Source organism: Microtus ochrogaster, chromosome 18 (genome assembly GCF_000317375.1).
Source record: "Microtus ochrogaster isolate Prairie Vole_2 chromosome 18, MicOch1.0, whole genome shotgun sequence".
Classification (NCBI taxonomy): Eukaryota; Metazoa; Chordata; class Mammalia; order Rodentia; family Cricetidae; genus Microtus; species Microtus ochrogaster.
In genome coordinates this window covers 45,968,065-45,982,490 of record NC_022020.1, presented here as the reverse complement: position 1 = coordinate 45,982,490, position 14,426 = coordinate 45,968,065, and positions in this window count along the sequence as shown.

Genomic DNA, 14,426 nt, shown 5'->3' with positions numbered 1-14,426 from the left:
GCCACCACCGCCCGGCTCTTATTTCTTAAAGAAGCATTTAATTAGGGCTTTCTTACAGTTTGAGTTTAGTTCGCTATTATTATGGTGTGGGGTATGGTGACATAGGGACAGATATAGCCCTGGAGAAGTAGCTGATAGTTCTATATTCCTACCTGCAGGCAGAATTAAGAAAGAGACACTAGGTCTGGCTTGGATTTTTGAAACTTCAAAAAGTCCATCCCCAGTGGTGGTGACACACTTCCTCCAAGGTCACACCTTCTAATCTGTCTCAAGTAGTGCCACTCCCTTATGACTAAACATTCAAATATATGAACCTATGGGGCCCATTCTTTTCCAAACTACTCCAAGTATGTTTAGTGTCAATCAGCTACTCTTGGGTCTAGGATCTGTCCTGGAGTATGAACTGATTTACATATGAACTCATAGAGACTGTGACAGAATACACATGACCATGCATAGGTTCAAACCAAAGAAAAACCCTAGCATTCTGAAAAGGCAGCAGGCATAAATGCCTGCTCATAATGAAGAAGCTATTTTCAAGTGATATCTTCTGGGAAAGAGAGTATAAGTTTCTCCGATGAATATTACTGGGTATTTCAAACATCCCGATTCTGTCTTTATAGCTTTAATTTCTTTGCTGATATTTTTCAATCTTTATTTATTTCAAATGAGGCTATAGTTCCTTCGTTGAATTGCTTTTATGATGGTTACTGTACTGGATAGTTTCAATATTCAGCTTAGCTGGAAAGAATGCCTCAATTGAGGAATTGTCTACAGTTGGTTGGTCTGTGGGAGATTGTACTGGTTGTTAACAGATATAGAAAGACCCAGCCTACTGTGCATGGTGCATTCCTCCAGCTGGCCCTAAAGTGCATATAAGTGAAGAAGGCTAGCAGGCAAGCAAGCAGGAATCCATACATTTATCATCTCTCTGCTCCTGACTGTAGATGCAGACAGCTGTAGTTCCTGCCTTAACTTCTCCACAACAATAGGCTGGAATTGAAAGCCAAACATACCTCTGCTTCCCTAAGTTGCTTTTCGTCTAGGTATTTTATCACAGCAACAGAAATAAATCTAGAATGGTCCCTTTAAAACATTTTCTACTTTTTACATAGATTTGCCCTATGCCGCATTTCAGTCTTGGTGCTCTGATAGATAAATTCAGTGTTGTTGTCAATCAATTGTCACTTCTAATGCAAATTACGAATTTCTTTGTGTTTGGTATGATACATTGTCTTGACCAGTTTTTTTTTTTTTTTCACTCTTTTGAGAGACTGTCAAGTTCAGTTTTAACATTTAGTTTGCAGACCATCTTTAGTTTATCAGACAGTTTCTTACTCATTTTGCAGTTGTGAATCCGGTAGAATCTAGAACTGTTGTGATGACATTTTTGCCTGGCTGGTTTGTCTTTTGAGGCTCGAGCCCAGTGAAGGTAAGGGAGATACCGCGGCGAGCTTGCAAGGTTTGTTCACGGAGGAGAGGGAGCCTCTGTTCCATCAGGACCAAGAGTCCTTTCTGGACTATGTTTGTGATAGAATCCCCCACAAGGGGGCGAGGTGGCTCTTTCTTTTATGAAGAAGCTTTCATGAGAGGTGGGGTGTGTCCTGTCTTCTGCAGTTGGGAAGATAGTGATGAACACTCCTGGGTTGACAAGTACATCTCTAAGTGAATCACGTCATACTTAATGATATCCCTTCGAAATGATGAATTGTAAACATAAGCTGTGACACAGACTCGATCGGATTTTTTTTTTTTTTGAGAATTTGTTGCATGTAAGAGCAACAGGTCTGTGTGTGAACACAGGTATGGACCGCAAAGTGAATACTTGAGAGGTATGAAGCACCTATAATCTGCTGTCTAGACTAAGCCTGATGGAGAAGCGTTTGGAAAACGTAACTTTAGAAGAAGAGAAAAGAATAAAGACGATTCCTAGAAATAAATAGGGACTAAGCCCAGAGAAGATAATATGGCAGCTTGCTAATTTTTCAAAAAAGAAAAAAAATAACTCAGCTGTATCTTCATGACTTGGAGTTACACAAAACATTCTTCTCTATGTTTGTGAGTGTCCAAAGCCATTTATGTTTCTAGATTCTGAATTGTCCTAAAACTGTGGGTTCAAGAAAATGACGAGCTATCTGAATGTTTTTATTATGCAATGAATAGAATTTGATGAGATATTCTTTGCATCTAAAGCTTCATTTCCCATTGTTCCTATGGAAAAAAAATTGTTTTGGAATCATAAAATTACTGTTTACAATAAAATATAAGATCTAAATGGGGGATTTCTGAATCTTAGCTTTTTTTTTATACTCTAGTATGTTTATCTCCTTATTGATTTGTGTACCGCATAGGATGGGAGGTGGACAGGAACAATCCTGTGATCCCACCTAAATCCTTTGTGGTTTGCTATTGGATTTCTACCTGGATCATCAAGTTATCCCAACAAACCTAATGACTCTTTCAGTCCTAGCTTTTGAACAGAGAATTTAATCTCAGTGAGAATTTACTAGGCAAATGTGGAGAAGCACAGGGCAAGGCTTTTTTTTTCCCCAGCATTTGCCTGTCATCAAAGAAAGAAAGTTACCATCCGAAAGATCTTGTTTGTTACCCAGGTTTTGAGAGATAAAAGCAAATCAAAAGATTAAAACTATAGCCGTATAGCTTTATTCTATAGTTCTATTAATCAATAATCTTTGAACGTTCAGCTATGATTTCAGGTGGCTGAGTTTTATGGGATGTGTACATTTGCACACATGAATCTATGAAAGGCTTTGAAGTGAAAGGAAAGATTTTAAAGACAGAACAGGAGAAAACAGACAAATATACGCCATTAGTAGCTGAAACTATCTCCAACGAACATCAATGAAAACTAAAAACTTTGAAATCAAGAAAAAAGTTATTTAAAAGGGATTATTGTTATCTTAATTATGGAATATGAAAGAAACCAATTTATTGCCTTTCCTGCTCCCATCTCAAAAAAACTGTCCCACTCAAATAATAGATTATTATCCTCAGTAATGTATTATTCAGCACAAGACTTTAAGAACAGTTTTATTTATCAGCAAAATGAAGGAAACAATTGCAGGCTGTTCCCCATTATTCAGCATGGAATGTCTTTATTACTTCATGTTTTGCCTGAAATTTTTCTTTGTTACTGTTAAATACTTGGTTTTAGTTGTGCCACACAGTGACTCATCAGTTAGTGCATGTGGACTTATATTACCTAAAGGCTCACAGCCATGCTACCTCTTGGCTGAAGATACTTGGTCCACATGGAATAAGAGGTTGAGCATAGCTGACTCCAGATACCATGCATGTTATTACTATATGGAGCCAAATAAATAATCGACTCTACATGAAGCAATTCAGAGAATGAATTTCTTGGCAGACTATTTCATCCCATTATTGATTTCATTTTTTAAAAAAAATCAATACAATCTTATTATATTTCATGGGGATGAAGTATTAAAAGTGGCATTTCCCTACCTTGTCTTGTCACTAAAGATGAAAGCAAGCATTGTTTTGGGGGAGAGGGTGTGCGTGAGATGTTTGGTGTATTAGTCAGTTGACTTTTATGAATAGAGAAAAAGACAACTAACAGAGAAGGTAGTCCGTTGTCATTTCTAACTCATTGTCATTTTCAGAAGATGTGTCATCTATTCTCTTAGTGAGAATATTCATGGACGTAAATAAGCTAGATTTTCTCATGTTGCTTTGCCATTCATAAGGGAAACTGACATTTATATGTTTGAATGTTTCCCCTTTGGCTATCATCCTGCAGCTACAGGATGAGTGAGCTTCATCTCATCTGTCACCCTAATCCCTCCTCCAACTCTTACTTTGGAAACGTTTCTGGAAGAGTTTGCTCTGAAGGTAACTGTTATGGCCTGAACCCTGTTGGCATCAAATTCCCTTTCCCCAAGACTTCTCATTGTCATGTCCTAAACACAGTGTATGTATCATTCTTTCCTGCCAGGCCTAGGATGTGTATAATGGTTTTCAGCTATGGGATATTTTTCTCTCCTGTAAACCAGATATACTTGGATCAATTAGTTCTTCATATTCTTTTTTTTTTGGGGGGGGGGGTTTGAGACAGGGTTTCTCTATGGTTTTGGAGCCTGTCCTGGAACTAGCTCTTGTAGACCAGGCTGGTCTCGAACTCACAGAGATCTGCCTGCCTCTGCCTCCCAAGTGCTGGGATTAAAGGCAGTTCTTCATATTCTTAGATTTCCCTTACCATTAATGTTAAAAGGACCAAATTATAGACACAATGGAGTTTAATTTGGGCTTTAAATACATTCCTCCAAATAATGGATTTCTCTTCTGTTTGTTTTCTTTTGACATCCAGTGTTATGTTTTACATCTTGTGGTTGACTGGTCTTTGTCTCCAACAACAGATACCTGTCTACACATTTCTGTTTATATGATGTCTACTTGAAAATTTACACAATGATACAGTTATACACTTTTTATCTTATGTTTTAATAGATTATTTCTATAGATTTGAGCATTGAAAATTCATTTGCACATTATCAGTTGTCACTTGTGGTCCTATATAATATTATTCTTCTTAAAAATACCTTATTTTATTTTTGCTTACATGTATATGTATATGTCTGTATGTGGATATGTCATGTGAGTGCAGGTGCCTCTGGAGGAGAGAAGACAGAGTCTGACCTGGAATTAGAGTTGTGAGCATCTGAAGTAAATGCTGGGAATTGAATATAGATCCTCTGTAAGAGTACTATACTCTTAACTGCTATACTGTCTCCTTAGATTCTCCCCTAATCATGTTTGTATTTCTCTCTTTATGCTAAAAATAAAGCTTTCTTCTGAATATGATTAATCTAAACTGTTGGGTATAAATACAAATGAATTGAAGTTGACTTGTTGAAGAGACAACTACAGCCACAGGCTCATTGCATCACTATTTCCAGGATCCAAGAGATGGGCTCAACCTACAAATTTACTGATCGATACATAGGTAAGGAGAACCTAGTGTACATATACAATGGAATATCATTTGTCATGAAAGGATGAAAGCATGCAGGAAAATAATAGAACAAAAGAACACCATGTCTAGAGAACTAAGCCAGGCATAGACACATAGCTACTTCATGACCTCACTTATACATGGAAGATGAAAAAGTGAATTTCAAAGAAATATAGTATAAAATAGTCATAAAAGCAGGGAACAGTGTTGGGGGAGGAAGGGATGGAGAAATGATGATTGATGGGTATAGTGATGCAACTAGATAGGAACATTCTTTTGCACATCTGTCTATCTATCATCTATCTATCTATCTATCTATCTATCTATCTATCTATCTATCTATCTATCTATCTATCTATCTATCATCTATCCTTCTATTTATTTGTGTGTGTGTGTGTGTGTGTGTGTGTGCATGCAAGTGTGCCAAGGTTTGTGTGTGTGGAGTCACAGGGAAACTTGCTGGAGTCAGTTCTCTCCTTTTTTCCGTGTGAGTTCTGGGAACTGGACTCAGGTCAGTAGGTTTGGAAGATTACAAGGTTTTTATTTTTTATTATGTTGATGTGCTTTAGACTTTATTATTTATTCTTTGTGGGGGGAAGAAAATTTTTGCTGAAAATAAATCCTTCTTTCATGCAATTCATCCCAACCACAATTTCCTCTTCATCCACTTGGTTTATGACTTTATTGATTTCCATGTATTATTGTTGATTCAATCACATCCATTGTTATTCTGTCCAGTTCTTCTACATCCTTGTGGTTAGTTTTTGAGTTCCTCTTAGGAGGGAGGTCTGGTACTGTTTAGATGGGCATTGTGTAGTCAGTGTTACTTTATTTTATTTTTGTCTCTTGCAGTTTTTAAAATTGGTCCTTTGGTTTATAATCTTTGGATTTTAGCTACAAACATGCTGAGTAGAGATTATCTAATCATGTCTGTTTTAGGGGATCCAAATATATCTTAATTAATTCTGTTCAGCTATAATTTCATTAAATATGTTTTTGTGTCTTTAAATTAATCTCAACTCTTTTTACTCTATGGGTTCTTTGATTTTGTCCTTTGGCCATGTTTCAGACTTCTTAAAAGTTATAGTCATATTTATCTATTTTGTTGATGTATAAATGTGGGCATTCTTTGATTTGACCTTCAATCCTAGATATTGTGTTTTTTCCAACATAGTATTTTTGTTGATTATTTGAAAATTTCATATAACATATTTTGATCATACTTGCTTCTCATTCCTCCCAGGTTTACCCTCCTATTCTTGTGCCCTCTCCAAAAAAAGAGAAAAATACAAAAAAAAGAAAAAAAGAAAAAGTACACCAAGTCAGATATTATGTTTTTAACTTGACTTGTTGAATTTTTCATTTTGAACATTTTCCCATCTCCTCACACTTAATTTCCTTGGTGAATTTCTCTTTCACGTGACTGAATTTCTCAACCACACTGCTGTCTTCTTCAAGTACTGAGTTGACTTTTTAATTTCACTTATTTGTACATTTCATTACCTTTGAGGTCACTGATAATCTCTGTAAGTAGGTTCTTGTAGTGCCTGCCTGTACTACGTGATAGTACGGTACTACTCCTGTATTGTGGCATCTGCATTACAGGACCATTGGCGAGCCTCGGGCAAGGGCCTGGAGATTTAAACACACAAAGACACGCAGACAGAGACACAGGCCATCTTTGATGCCAGAATGCCCTCTTTATTTTGTACCAGAGCCACTTATATAGGGATCCTTAACTGATAGCCACGTTCCAGCCAAACCCACAAGAAACCACTCTCCTGCCATCAGGAACTCCTGAGGGTCTCATGTTCAGAGCAGCTGCAGGCTGTCTCTGAGCAGAGGAAAACAAGTTGTTTACATGAAATTCAGGATCTGGGGGTTCACTGCTCCCAACAGGTTTTTGAGTTCTTCATTGCGTTTCAACCCTTTCAGTATCAGAAGATCGAGTTTATAGGATCATATTGCTATAACAGTCACGTTGTCTTGAATTTCATTTCCTATGTTTCTTTAATGTGATTTCCACACCTGTGAGGATGTATATCTTTTACTGTTTTAATAAAGGCCTTCTTATCTGCTTCAACAATGAATCCCCAGTACCACTCAGACAGAAGAAAACAAAGCCCTGTAACACTAGCAATGCTATACTAAACCTGATGCCAATCTAATGTAATTACTCCATCACTGGATAGTTATATGGTTTGAATATGAAAGATGCCCCACTGACCTATGCATCTGAATGCTTGGCCCCAGATAATCACTATTTTGGGAAATAGGACCTTTAGGGGCATGAAGCATGTGTTACACAAGTGGACCACTGGAGCTGGTCTCCTGAGGGTTATATTGTGATTCCATCTCTTTCCTGAGCACTTTCTTCTTTTGGATCCACCAGGTTGTGAAAACGCTTCACCACAAGTGCTCCTTTTTAAGGACAGAGCTCCTCTAGCTACCGTCCTTTCTCTGCCATGATGGATCAGGGCCTGTGAATCCTGAGTCAAAATAAATACTTCCTCTCTTAGGTTGCTTCATGCCAGGTATTTCATCACATTATGAAAAAAGTAAGCTGGGAGTGGTGGCATACACCTTTAATTCCAGCACCTGGGAGGTAGAGGCAGGAGGATCTCTGTGAGTTCAAAGCTAGTCTGGCCTACAATGTGAGTTCCAGGACAGCTAGGGCTGTTACACAGAGAAACCATGTCTTGAAAAACAAAAGAAAACAAAACAAATAAAAAAGCACAAAAGAAAGAAAAATGTAAATTATCCAGAAATTTGGTACTATACCCTATATGACATATATGACCATGTAGTTCACCCCCTCTTGGAACTGGTTTGTGGAAGGACAACTTGAGATTCGAGCTAGAGAAGAGCCAGAACATTGTAAGTAGAAACCATTATAAAGAGACTGAAGAATCCAAGAATGCTGATAAAAATGTGAACAGTAGAATCTGTGACACTGAGGTTGCAGAGGGTAACAAGATCTTTATTGGGGACTGGGCCTGGAATCATGCTTGTACAATTTTAGTAAAGAATATAGCTGTCTTCTGCCTATACCATGAAAACACGTGTGAGGCCGAGTTCAAAAATAATGTAATATTTCTTTGATGGGGGGAATTGCAATATAACATAGCATTTAGGCGGTAGCTATTTTTAGTCACGTATGCAGAACAGATTTAAAACAAAAAACAAAGCAGAAAGAAATGAAGGTGTGCATCGTAGTGAGTAAAGTAGCAAGGGAACATATATTGCAAATTGTGTGGGGAAAGCAGATGCTGACAGAGGAGCACTAATGACCAAGGAAATTAAAGGCATGGCAAGCAAATTTTCACTGAGACAACAGAAAAGATGTTTTGAGGTCAGGACCACATCAGTCAAGTGGTCCAATCCACCCAAATGCAAATTCATCCAAGAGGAACATGGGTGAAAAAAAACCCAAAAGTTCTTGAGCTGAGAGCGCTACTACAGTGATGCCCTGCTCACGCAGCACTTGGGGAAACGTCTTCTCATGTTTACCCATGTAGGCACACATTGATGCTATAGCAGCTTGGAGGCCACTGGAGCTTGGTCTAATCACGCCCGGCTACATTTTAACCTGGCATCCAAATTTTATGTCATGAATGTAGTAACGATTTTGCAGGATTGCAGAATGCAAGAGTTTTTGGATCATCTATCAAGATGGGATACAAAATCTAATGAAGCCAAGCAGGGTGCAGAGAAGTCAGATTCCTTGGAAGAGGTTCTGGGAGGTCAGTGTGTGAAATATGAGAAGGTGAAATCAAAGTTGCCCTGGATATCCAATGGTGTTGGAGATGTCAAGAATATGGGATGTCTGCCAAAGAAAGCTGCAGGCAATGAGTGGCTCCAAGAGAGAATCCATATGTGCGGCTGGCATAATACTGAATGACTAGGTTCCCAAAGCTTATTTGAACTCAGATAATGACATATCAATTCTATATGATAGACATTAAGCTACAGGGTATGCTGTTTGATTTGGTCCCATTATTCCTTGCTATGACCCAATTCCTCCAGTTAAGAATAGGGATTTTCCCTCTTGCTACTCTACATCATATGATACAACTTGTTTTCTTATTTATTTATTCATTTATTTATTGTGCTTATTTATATTTGTTTATTTGATTTTTCGAGACAAGGTTTCTCTGTATAGTTTTGGAGCCTGTCCTGGAACTCTCTTTGTAGACCAGGCTGGCCTTGAACTCACTAAGTTCTGGGATAAAAGGCATGCACCAGCACCACCTGGCTATTTAGGATCTCATAGCTAAGAGTTTCAGAAGGGACTGTGGACCTTTGAGTACTGTTGGAAGTTGTTAGGACAATGTGGACTTTTAATGTTACAGTGAATTCATTTTACATCATTAGATGGTTATGAATCTGGGGATACCAAAAGCTTTGTGTGCTGATCCCAAACAGGTGATACTATTTAGGAAGATTTATTTAGAACTGAGTGGGGTGGGGCATGGCTGAGTTGAGCCACTGGGGCACTGAAGGTAACCTTCAGGGTTATAGTCGCTCTAGTTACATGGAGGAATGGCTGAAGGAGGTAGGGAGGAAGAATTAGGGGGATACAGGTTTGTACCACAGGGACTTATCTTTTTATATTGTTACAATAAGAAACACTAAAGCAACCCAAGATTTGATAGGTTCATAAAGCTTTACTTTCTTTTTTATTAACTTAAAAATTTAAATAAAATTTTAATTAAAGTATAAACACACTGCTTTCTTCACTCTAAGCCTTAGTATCTTTTTGGTTGTTAAAAGTTTACTTTTCATAGAAAATTTTCTATAAAATGCAGTGTATTCATAACTTTTTATCTTATTTGCTTTTTCCCTAGCTAGAACTATCTTCTAAATCTAGGTGATCTCAAGCACATTCAGTTCATCACAGCCCAACATTTTTGAAGTATTGTAATCACCAGTCACTTTGAATGGAATCAAAGCCACATGTGTGGGGTGACCCTTGAGGACAAGAGTGTATTATTCCTGCACTTTATTTGTGTGCCTATGGCTTGAGAGGATAGATGGCCAAGCTGTTTGCTATGTGGTTACTATGTTATGTGGTTTACTACTTAAGTTCATGCTCAAATAGACATCTGGAATGGGTATTTGCCCAATGATGTCCTGTGGCTAGTAGTGCCATGGGAACCATTTTTGAATTTTATCCTTTAGAACTCACTGGAGCTTCAAGTCCTCAGCTCTGGTTTGTTTGCATGCTTAGTGCATGGATCATTGGCCATAGAAGGATGTTCCAACTTGCGGTTTGTTTAGTTGTCTATAATCATTAAATGTCAGAGATAAAGAATTAATATACTTACTCGATGTTGTAATCCCACCCTCTCTCCTCGCTCTCAAAGTGATAATGAGTTGGAATGTAGCTCACTCAGGAAATTGCTGCACAAACCAGAGGACCTTAGTCCAGACCGGCAGCACTCTTATGAAAGCTGGTAATGAGGACACATGTCTAGAACTCTCAGATGGAAAAGATGAAGACAGGAGGGTTCTTGGAGCTCATTAGACCACCAACCTATTTGCACTTATGAGCTCCAGGCTCAGTGAGAGACCCTGTTTCAAAAATAATGTGGAGGTGAAGACACCTGATGTTGCCCTTTAGACTCCACATACATGTACACACACATGCATTTATATATACATGTACATATACCATACACACAAAAACATAACATTGCTTTTTTTTTCCTTTTTCCTTCTTTCATTTAATTTTGATTGTACCCTGGTGTACATTACCTGGATAATTAAGAAGAGAATGTTTGATTCTACCATTTTCTTTCCTCTCACAGTATGAAATCAACTCATCCAATTCACCTGATTTTCTTTTTCCTTTTAAACTAAAACAAGAAGATCAATCAGGAAAAGTGAAGGACTCATCACTCCTCTTTTCAGGTGTTCATATTCATTAGAAGGGATTGTTTCTTGTAGACACAAAAACACATTTTAAGACTATTTGGTGGGAGCCTTGGGGACATCATAGCCATCTCTTGCCAGGGAGTATATATTTCAGATCATACCCATTCATTAGTAGTCAGTCCTGAATAATTAGAGGTAGTTAGAAAATGGAATAGTGATTTTAATAAAGTTGAATTTTTTTTTAAGTCCAAGAAAAGGGCAGTGCCTTTTTAAGAGGTTGCTCCATCCACAGAGACTGTAGTATTTGCAGCGAGGGATGTGGATTGTACATAGGGTATTTGCATATGCAAGGGGGTTATCCACTTCCCAAAGGGCCCATTGGTTGTGTGAAGTACAAGACTACGGAGGAGTGTGTTGATCACTAGGAAAGTGGTGTCTCTAACTGGAAGCTGGAAAAGGGTGACAATCCTTCTACCGATCAGATGGGCATTGTGGCAGGGAACCAGGCACTAGCAAAGTTTCTGGAAGCAAGAAATTCCAGTGTGCATCCATGAGGGATGGTGAGGTAGAGTGGGAGGGAGCTGACTGATTTCTCAAGGAATGGAATGATTTGTGAGGCTTCCTGAAGAATCCCCACACACTCCTGTGTGACAGCATTTGGATGTCTGTGACAGCAGTGACAATGGAGGAGGAACAGCTGCAGCGGTGTTGTCAGAGATGGCCTTGCCCTTCCCTCTTTTCTTCTTCAAGGCTCTAAACCAAAAAGGGAAAGGTGAATCCAGAAAAGGACAGCAGAAAGAAGAGGAGGAGAAGGAGGAGGAGGAAGAGGAGGAGGTGGAGGAGGAGGAGGAGGAGGAGGAGGAGGAGGAGGAAGAGGAGGAGGAGGAGGAGGAGGAGGAGGAGGAAGAGAAGGTTCTGCTGTCCTCCAAGTGCTGAGCAGCCTCAGCTGAAGATCAGAGAACTGAGCTCCATCAAGGAGTTAAGTCCATTTCATTTTATTGCCCTGACTAATGCAATACCTGAACCCAACTGTAATGCTCTAAGATCTGCCCAAAGTGTTCTTAAAAGACTGGCAAGGGATATTTGATATAATTTGTTTAGTAGCCAAGAACAGAGAGAAACAAAAACCTTTCGTCTGTGTGTACACCACTGAGTCAGATTGCTTAATGCCACAGGACTGACTTTCCCTGTTCCTGATCATCTCTAGGATTTTAATCTTCTACCAAAATGGATTCTAGGCTAGGTAATTCAGCTTGCTATTCTCTCTGTTGGGAAGGTCCTTTCCTGTATATGAAAAAGACTGGCTTCTGTCTTCCTCGGGATGTACATCAAATGTCCCTCTCTCTGACAGCTTTTCCCTTTTCCCATAGACGCTGCTTCCCTATGCTCCTTTCCTCATTCTGTTCGTCACTTTCACTGATCATTTTAATGTTGATTTGTTCATTTCTTTGTTGGCACTGAAGAAATCTCCATGTATCTCAGCACCACTCAATAAACACCAATGAATAAGTAGGACAAACCACAATAATTCAAGAGAACATTGAGATTACTGGTAAACAGAAAAAGAAAAGAACACAAGGTTCTGCTCTTTCAATTATAAACCGGTAGCTATGACAGAATTAACAAGATTTCTACCTCCCTGGAGGAAGATGCCCTTGGACCAACTCTGTGTTCCTTATGTTGAAATCATTTGTTCTAGACAGCAAAATGAAATAACATTTTGCATTTACTATGCATCAGGTACTTTTAGACATGGCTCATTTACCTATATAAAAACTCATTGAGGTCAGTGTTTCTTTTGGAGACTCAGAATCAAAAACTGGGTTATCCAGATGGAATTTGTTGCGATGGATTGCATCAGTCTGTTTGATCCCTACCTCCACAGTCTCTGCCCTATCCTAGAATTACTTTTTATCCTAAAGCATGCAGGCCACTAATGACATCATGTATGGCATCATCAATTGTGGTGGAATTAAAATGCTTCTAACTCGGACTAAATTTGGTTATAGATTCAAGGGCTCAGGATAAAATGTCTTGGATTTGTTTAATGTGGATTATTTGGGCAGAAGCATCCAAAGCCTTGAAGAACATAAACGGTGGAGACGTTCCCTGGCTGGCTGAGCTAAAGATGGTCTGTCTATTAATTTGCTGGGACATGTCCTAATGGGAGCAGGACAGAAGCCAGGCCAGGGACTAGTCTTGGATGGTTTCTGGGAAGGCGTCCCCAGCTCCCCAACAGCTGCTGAGTAGGAGCCATACTCCAGAGTTGTCTCAATCAGAGGTGATGTTAGGAGCTCCCATTCTCTCCTTCCCGATGCAGGCAAGGAGAGCTATGGGAAGATGGATGCAAACTTACAGGTGCCTCTGACCCAGGGCTCCTGAGTCCTAAGTCATGTCAGGATTCCAGCGTATCTTTGAAAATAATCCCACCCACAGGAATTTCAGGGCAACAATTCACTAAAACCCGAGAAAGAAATATGGGGATCGTAGGAGATGTTTCAATAAATACGGGGGACAGACTGCCTAGTTTCTACTCTATTGACTCTGTCTCAGTGCAAAGGGAAATTAAATAAATTCCTCTTGCTGAAAACAAACTTGAACTGGTTATGAATTGGTTATTTAATTTCTGCCCCAGACATAATTCTTCTCACCTGGGTAATCTGGAATGAAGGTGCAGGTGACAGAGCGACTGTGGAATTGGCGTTCAGTACAAATAGCATGTGTTTCTAGCTGAGGCTTTGGGCTGAAGGAGCGAGGAATCCGGGAAAGGCGGTTAATGGTTCGCACAAACCGACCGCACTCTAACCCCAGCTTTATCTTCTCCATCTTTCTGAACCTCAGGACTTTATTGCCAGGGGCCAAACGCTGTTAAGGCAATCTTCTTTCCAGCTGCTTCTCTGAACAGAGAGTATTTACAGTCCTTTCATTATTCCCAGAGAGACAACATTTCTGCTCTGCAGTTTTCTGATCTTCGCTACCAGTTCCCCCCTGTGACATAGTGGCAGTCTTTGACTTTCGTGTTCTTTAGCTCTGCCCCGTCTCATGTCTCTGTTTTCACATTACCATCTTGCTTATTTTCAGAGAAGGCTTAAATAGGCGACAAGCTCAGCACAACAATCGACTTTAGTCTCTTTGTATCCCTTTCCAGATCTAATGCTGTCATTTCCTTTGGAGCCGAAACTGCTCCCTAATAACCCAGCCTATTTTCTGTCCATTTTTATTGCAACTCAAAGTGACTTAACAGACAATCAGAGAAATTTTAAGTAGCTTTAAGAACAGTGGAATCAAATTCATAGTTATTTCCCAGAGTTGAGCTCAATTTATAGCTATTTTTCAGAAATGATTCCTCATCTCAGAAAAGGTAAGCATAACATTTGAGATAATGTTCATATACATCTTACAAACTGGCAGTTAAGCAGTATGTGTTGAAGTTCTTCTGGTGGTTAATTTTATGTTTCAACTTGTAGCTGACTCTTAGTGGGTAGTTGGTTAGTTAAGTATTCTGGATATTTCCATAAAAGCAGTTTTTAAATTTATTTATTTATCATTATGTGTG